The sequence below is a fragment of the Homarus americanus genome, unplaced genomic scaffold (genome assembly GCF_018991925.1).
Source record: "Homarus americanus isolate GMGI-L3 unplaced genomic scaffold, GMGI_Hamer_2.0 scaffold39155, whole genome shotgun sequence".
Taxonomy (NCBI): Eukaryota; Metazoa; Arthropoda; class Malacostraca; order Decapoda; family Nephropidae; genus Homarus; species Homarus americanus.
Window position 1 is genome coordinate 8,740,244 of NW_024737042.1, and position 7,697 is coordinate 8,747,940.

Sequence of the window (7,697 nt, forward strand, 5' to 3'; positions counted from 1 at the left end):
CCTCACCTGCACCCAAGTTTTCCATAAAGACGAATATTCATAATGTCATCATCGACAGTCAGGGAGGAAGTTATTGACAAAATACACTAGTCTCAAAATACCATCAACAGTAACAACAACCAGACCAATTCTCCACCCTCAGGCATAGAAACACAAAAGAGTTTTTATGAGAGAACATGAAAAGAACAACAAAGGGTAGAGGAAGGTAGGAGGTAGGGAGGAGCATCATGGAGAACATCTTCTAGGATATCGTAGGGATGTGACTGCAGCATGGGGGATCACTTGTTTGGTGGGCACCACAACACCTTTCACAAGTTGTTTTTCAATATCCAAAACAGGATGGTGACCAGCCAGGTTCCGGCGCCATCCCCTCCCTCTGTATCAGCTGGGAGAAACTTTAGTAACTGTGGGGGTGTGTTGGGAGTGTGGGGTGGGGAGTGTGGGGTGTGTGAGTGTGGGGGTGTGTTGGTGAGTGTGGAGGTGTGGGTGAGTGTGGGGTGTGGGTGAGTGTGGAGGTGTGGGTGAATGTGGGGGGTGAGGTGTGGAGATGTGTTGAGTGTGGAGGTGTGGGAGTGTGGAGTGTGGGGGTGTGGGGGTGGTGTGGGTGTGGGGGTGTGGGGAGTGAGGGGGGTGTGTTGGTGAGTGTGGGTGTGTTGGTGAGTGTGGGGTGTAGTGTGGAGGTGTAGGTGGGAGTGTGTGTGGTGAGTGTGGAGGTGTGTTGAGTGTGGGGGGTGTGTGAGGTGTGGGGTGAGTGTGGGGTGTGTTGGTGAGTGTGGTGGTGTGGAGGTGTGTTGGTGAGTGTGGGGGTGTGTTGATGAGTGTGGGGTGTGTTGGTGGGTGTGGGGGTGTGTTGGTGAGTGTGGGGCGTGTTGGTGAGTGTGGGGGCGTGTTGGTGAGTGTGGGGGCGTGTTGGGAGTGTGGGGTGTGTTGGTAAGTGTGGGGGGCGTGTTGGTGTGTGGGGTGTGTGGGAGTGTGGGGTGTGTTGGTGAGTGTGGGGGCGTGTTGGTGGGTGTGGGGGTGTGGTGTGAGTGTGGGGGTGTGTTGGTAAGTGTGGGGGTGTTGGTAACTATAGGGATGTGTTGGTAACTGTGGGGATGTGTTGGTAACTGGGGGTGTGTCGGTAACTGTGGGAGTGTGTGTTGGTAACTGTTGGGGATGTATTGCTAAGTGTGGGATGTGTTGCTAACTGTGGGAATGTGTTGTTAACTGTGGGGATGTATTGGTAACTGTGGGGATGTATTGCTAACCGTGGGGATGTGTTGGTAAGTGTGTTAAGTCACATCCTGGAGGTACGATGGCCGCGATCCACATTCCCTGGAGAAAGATGGAGAGACCCGCCCCCTTTCCTCCCTCCCTACCCCTCATCTCTCTCCCTCCTAGGTCTTGGGGAAGACACCTCTCTCTCTCTCTCTCTCTCTCTCTCTCTCTCTCTCTCTGATGGACGAGAGAATTACTAAATATGAAGATTTATCCCAGGATGAAGTCACGTATATATGTTAAGTAAACACAAGACGCAGTACCATAACGCTACCTTCGGGGGTTAGGTTAGGTTAGCGTTGTTTAATCAAGTGAAATAAGCTAGGGTTCCTAATCTTCAGGTGACCCCGAACACCCTGTAAGAAGAGGTGAGTGAGAAGGTTAAGAAGAGGATGAAGATCAGTTGGGTGTGTCGACTCAACCGCTACATTCGTTCACCTGTAGTAATTAACCTCGCAGAGTCAACACACCCTCCAGAGTGCCCCCCAAGACCCCCTCCCTCCTGGACCGGACCACCACCCACCTCGCAGCTTGTCTCGGCCTTCTCCTGGTGCTCCTGACCTCTACTACCAGAGAGGTTTCTGGTATGTCTGGCAGCGTCTTGGATTCCCCTGTGTATGTATGTATGTATGTATGTATGTATGTATGTATATGTGTGTGTGTGTGTGTGTGTGTGTGTGTGTGTGTGTGTTGGTCATCTTTGTGAAGGTAGTGTAGGTGGGTCTTGAGACACGAGAGGGTCCTACAACACCTGCCTTCTCACGCCCTCCTACACACACCTGAAGGTCTGGTGTCACCTGCTACATCCTAAATGTATTCGTATATCAATAATGTTTAAACTTCACCACGCCTCCCTGACCAGACTGTCCGCTAGGGGTACGCAGAACACCTGGATCCACGGTTACTGAAAACAGGATTTTACAAATTGGTTCTCGCAAGAGTTCTGTCGTTTAAACGGTTATTCATCAAAACAAAGTACTACTTATTATTACTGAAATGATGCATTATAACAAACAATAGTAATAATCACTATTAACACTTATGATCGTTCAAGTGACTGCAGGAACCAGGTGTATCCTCCCCAGCAGTTAGAGCAGCGTGTACCAGTGTCCTTAGGCAGAGTAAGTAGTACCCCCGCGCCTGTCCCGCCCGACCATATGTGAGGACGTGTACCCTCCCTCCCTCCCTCCACCTTGGGCGGTGGTCCCCAGGCGTGCGAGAATAAAGGCTGAGCTACACCCGACAACCTTTAAATGTTGACAGGAAGGTCAGTGTTACAAGTAAAGGGTAAGGCGATGGTAACCTTGGTTGTGTGAGCATGTATGGTCGGCAGCGTCCTCCTCCTCCCTCCCTCCATCTCTCTCTTCCTCAGTCCCCCCCCCCTCCCTTTATCCAGCTCTCCTCCCCCCCCTTCCTCAATTCATCCCTTCCTCCTTTGCTTACTCCCTCCAACCTCCAATCCTCACTCCATCCATCCCTCTCTCCTTTCCTCACTCCCCCAACCCCCAATCTTCCCTCCATCCACCCCTCCCTCCCTCCCTCCCGGATTCAGGAACACACCTAGAGTCAACCGAGCCGACCTACCTAGACCACAACACACGCTCCACCACCGACACAAACTTTATTAAAGGAGCCAAAAATACAAACAGTTTCATCTATATAAACTAATATATACATTCCCTTGTATACGGTAACTACAAGTGTGTGTATATATATAACTGTGCCTTGTAATGAATGATATATAACAAGTACCAAATTAATTAGTCATGCATATATACATTAAACTTGGTCCATAATCCTAAAGAATACAACAACTAAGCTTTAATCTAGGTTATTTTGCTTTCTTAATACAGTGTTTCAGGAGCGAGGAATGTTGACAGGAGAGGAAGGGCATCACTCAACAGGTACACACATTACAAGGCCTTACCAACACCAACAGGCTTGAATACCTGAGGGTGTATGTATCATCAACCAACCACGCACACCACCATACTATTCCTCCCACAACCAACTCCACCAGATGGTAAACAACTGTCACAAGGGGGAGACTAATCGGACCACAATACCAACACAATAACAACAATGAAAGCCAGACCATGAATAAAGGAAGGGGTGGGAGGGTGGGTTAAGGGGTGGGCGGGTGGGTTAGAGGGTGGGCGGGTGTGTTAGGGGGTGGAGGAGTGGGTGGGTGAAGAACAGAAGGACATTGACGCAGAAGGATAACACAGGAGAACAATAACAGAGAGAGAGAGAGAGAGGGGACAATGGTTGTACGTGGCCGGGGAACAATGTCACAGGTTGTGTCTGTAAGGTTCACTGACACACAGAGAGAGAGACACAGGTGAGGCTGAGGAGGGAGGTGATAAGGAGACAACGTGACGACAATGTAGAGTATTTATCAAGAAACATCAAGAGCCACCACGAGAGCTCTGAGACTCACTATACAGGCTCAGTGTTTCTTAGCCATGTCAATATTGTTGTTATTGTTATTACTATTATTGTTGTTGTTGTTGTTGTTATTGTTATTATTACTATTATAAATGTTGTTGTTGTTGTTATTGTTATTATTACTATTATTGTTATTGTTATTGTTATTATTACTATTATTGTTGTTGTTGTTATTATTACTATTATTATTATTGTTGTTATTATTCTTATTACTATTTGTTGTTGTTGTTGCTGTTATTGTTGCTCACTTTGCATTTCTTTCAATCTACATACATTAACCTAACCTAACCTAACCTACCGCGTTGGATTAACAAACAACGGCTTTTTTTAGACCTCTCTGTATAATGTAGGGTTGACAGGTTCTACATTAACTCCGTGTGTGTGTGTGTGTGTGTGTGTGTGTGTGTGTGTGTGTGTGTGTGTGTGTGTGTGTGTCAACTGCCCCACACACACCAGACACTACTATGATCATCAGATACTGACTAACTTTATTAACCCCTTGAATACTATGATGTGACGTTGGGTGAGATTTATAGAGAATAGACCAGACGGGACATGCGGTGGTGGTGGTGGTAGTAGTGGTGGTGGTGACGGCAGTGTTGATGACGGCGGTGTTGGTGACGGTGGCGGTGGTAGCAGGTGTGGTGGTGGCGGTGGTAGCAGGTGTGGTGGTGGCGGTGGACCCAGGAAATGGACGTCGCTTAAGGAGAGAGGTCAAGTGGGCGGCTCAAGTGCTCTCATACAACATGTCAAAAGCGTGAAGGGGGAAGTCGTGTGGGCTTCAAGATTGGATAAATGCGGAGTTAAGTGGGGCCTTTGGATAGAAACTTAACGGGGGGGGGATGAGGGGAGGATGAGGGGAGGTGAGGGATTGGGGGGGGGGATGGAGGGGAAGCCAAGACATGGGAAGGAAGAAAGCCAACGGAGAAATGATTACTGTACTGTTACATTTACCGTTTGACACAGATGAAAATAACAGAGGCAGGATGAGATGACAACGGCAACCTTACCTGTATCGCATTTACCTTTACACGAGGGAAGGATAGAAGGATTATGCACACACAGTAGGATACAAAGTGAAAGGGTAAAATAAACGAGGCGATATCCGTTGTGTAGGAGACACGCGGAAGGATACGATGTAGTAATTTGTCGTCTACAGAAGGAGATCTACGCTACAGTAAACAAATGTGGTAGATGCGGCGAGGTGGGGCAGTAAACAAAGGGGGTGGGGGTGGGGTATAAGAGGGAGGTGGAATAAACAGGGAGTAGTGGTGGAATAAACAGGGGGTAGTGGTGGAATAAACAGGGAGTAGTGGTGGAATAAACAGGGGGGTAGTGGTGGAATAAACAGGGAGTAGTGGTGGCAGGCGTTGATTTACCACATCTTTTGTTTGACTGTAATTTTTCCCACTATTGTTTTAAGTTGTTGTTGTTCAGTAATGTATCACAGAGGCTCTTCAACGTATCATTTTGAACTACGAGTCGAGCTTTGGGTTAATTAATTACATTTTTCATATCATTAATATCTTCAGTGTGTGTGTGTGTTGACGGGGTGTGTTGGCAGCGAGCTGAAGGGGTGAGGGTGGGGAGTGGGGGTAAGGGGGTGGGGGAGCTTTAGGACAGTCAGGGTGAGATACAGACTGTCCAAAATCTCCTCCGCCGTCTCCCTCAGTGGACTCGATGCCAGTGGTGATCAGGAGAACCAATCTGGGTAGTGTGTGTGTGTGTGTGTGTGTGTATGTGTGTGTGTGTGTGTGTGTGTGTGTGTGAGAACAGGATCTTCTCAAGACTGGTGAATGAACTTGGAGTGGCATGAAGAAGAAGAAGTAAGAAGGTCAGTGAATTAGAATAGGACTGGAGGTGAGTGAAGTAGTTGTTTGTGCAGGAGCTGAGTCAGGTTGCACCATCATCGTCATCTTTTTAATATTGGCAGACCTCCGTGGGGTGCTGCTCTACAGGATGGAAGTGTAGAAGGTGTAGTAGTAGTAGAAGAAGACCATTGTAGGTGTATTGAGTATGTGTTATGGTGGAACAATAGACCAAGTTATGTTTATGTCAAAGAGCTTTTGTTGATGGTGTCAGTGTCCAATTAACATAACACTGAGGCAGCTAGGAGGAGGAAAGAGGGGGAGGTGGAGGAGAAGGACTGTGACAAGGTGTGGAGAGGAGGATCAACAATGAGGGAGGTGAGGGAGGAGTGGTGTGAGTGATGGAGAGGAGTGGTAGGTAGGGTAGGGCAGAGGAGGAGGAGGAGGGAAGGACATGGGTGAAGGAGTGTGGGAATCTGCCGGTGAGAGTGAACAGTCCGAGGTGGTGAGAGAAAAGGTGGAGGAAGGAGGGGGGGGAGGTAAACGAACGGAGGAGACATACAGTCACGGGTTCCGGGGAACATTGTCCGTGAGACACAAGAGGCAGGGCAGCAAAAGGAGATTTATAAACTGTACATAAACGAGGGTAAATAATCTTACAGGTAGTGAGTCACTACTATCACCATCATCACCAGCAGTATCACCACTGCCATAATCACCCAGTATTACCACCATCATCACCACTATCACCACCATTATTACCATTATTACCACCATAATCACCACTATCACCACCAACATCACCAGTATCACCACCATCATCACCAGTATCACCACCATAATCACCAGTATTACCACCATCATCACCACTATCACCACCATTATTACCATTATTACCACCATAATCACCACTATCACCACCAACATCACCAGTATCACCACCATCATCACCAGTATCACCACCATAATCACCAGTATTACCACCATCATCACCACTATCACCACCATTATTACCATTATTACCACCATAATCACCACTATCACCACCAACATCACCACTATCACCACCATCATCACCAGTATCACCACCATAATCACCAGTATTACCACCATCATCACCACTATCACCACCATTATTACCATTATTACCACCATAATCACCACTATCACCACCATCATCACCACTATTACCATTATTACCACCATCATCACCAGTATCACCACCATTATTACTCATTATTACCTACCATATCATCTAATTATCACCACCATCATCACCACAATCACCACCATTATTACCATCATCACCACAATCACCACGTCACTGCTTATCTTGGCGCCCTCATCATTTCCGCTCTCTCTCTCTCTCTCTCTCTCTCATCCAGGATAACAACACAAAAATACCCAACAAAGGGTTTTCACGGGCGTCAACACACTAAAACTTCTATCTTGCACACACACACACACACACACACACACACACACACACACACACACACACACACACACACACACACACACACACACACACACACACACACACACACACACACACACACACACACCAAATAACTTCTACAAGATTTTTTAAACTGGTCGCTGTTGATGATGGCAAAGGATGTGTTACGTCAACAATGGTGAAACCTCAACATCCTGGCGGTGGTGATGGCGGGAGTGGCAAAAGGATGTTAGTGGTAGTGAAGGATTTCTACGATGGCGAAATCTTAATATCCTGGTGGTGGTGGTGGTGGTGGTTGTTCTAGCAAGAATCAGAAAACAAAAACTGCAAGACTGCTGAGACAAAGGACCTGGGAGACACACACACACACACACACACACACACACACACACACACACACACACACACCTGTACAGGTGGTAGATAAAACCGCGGAAGATGTGGTGTGACAGAGCCTGGTGGGGGCGGTACCCCTGGCCACGATTCTCTCGATAAATAACGCACCCCACATATATACACACACACTTCTCTGACACACACACCACATAGATACACACACTCACCCGACACAAAACACACACACACACACACACACACACACACACACACACACACACACACACACACACACACTTCGTTTAAGATTAATAAATACATACTTACATTCAGAAGATAATTATGAAGTGCTTCAAATTGGTACGACACAAGACATGCTTACGCAGACA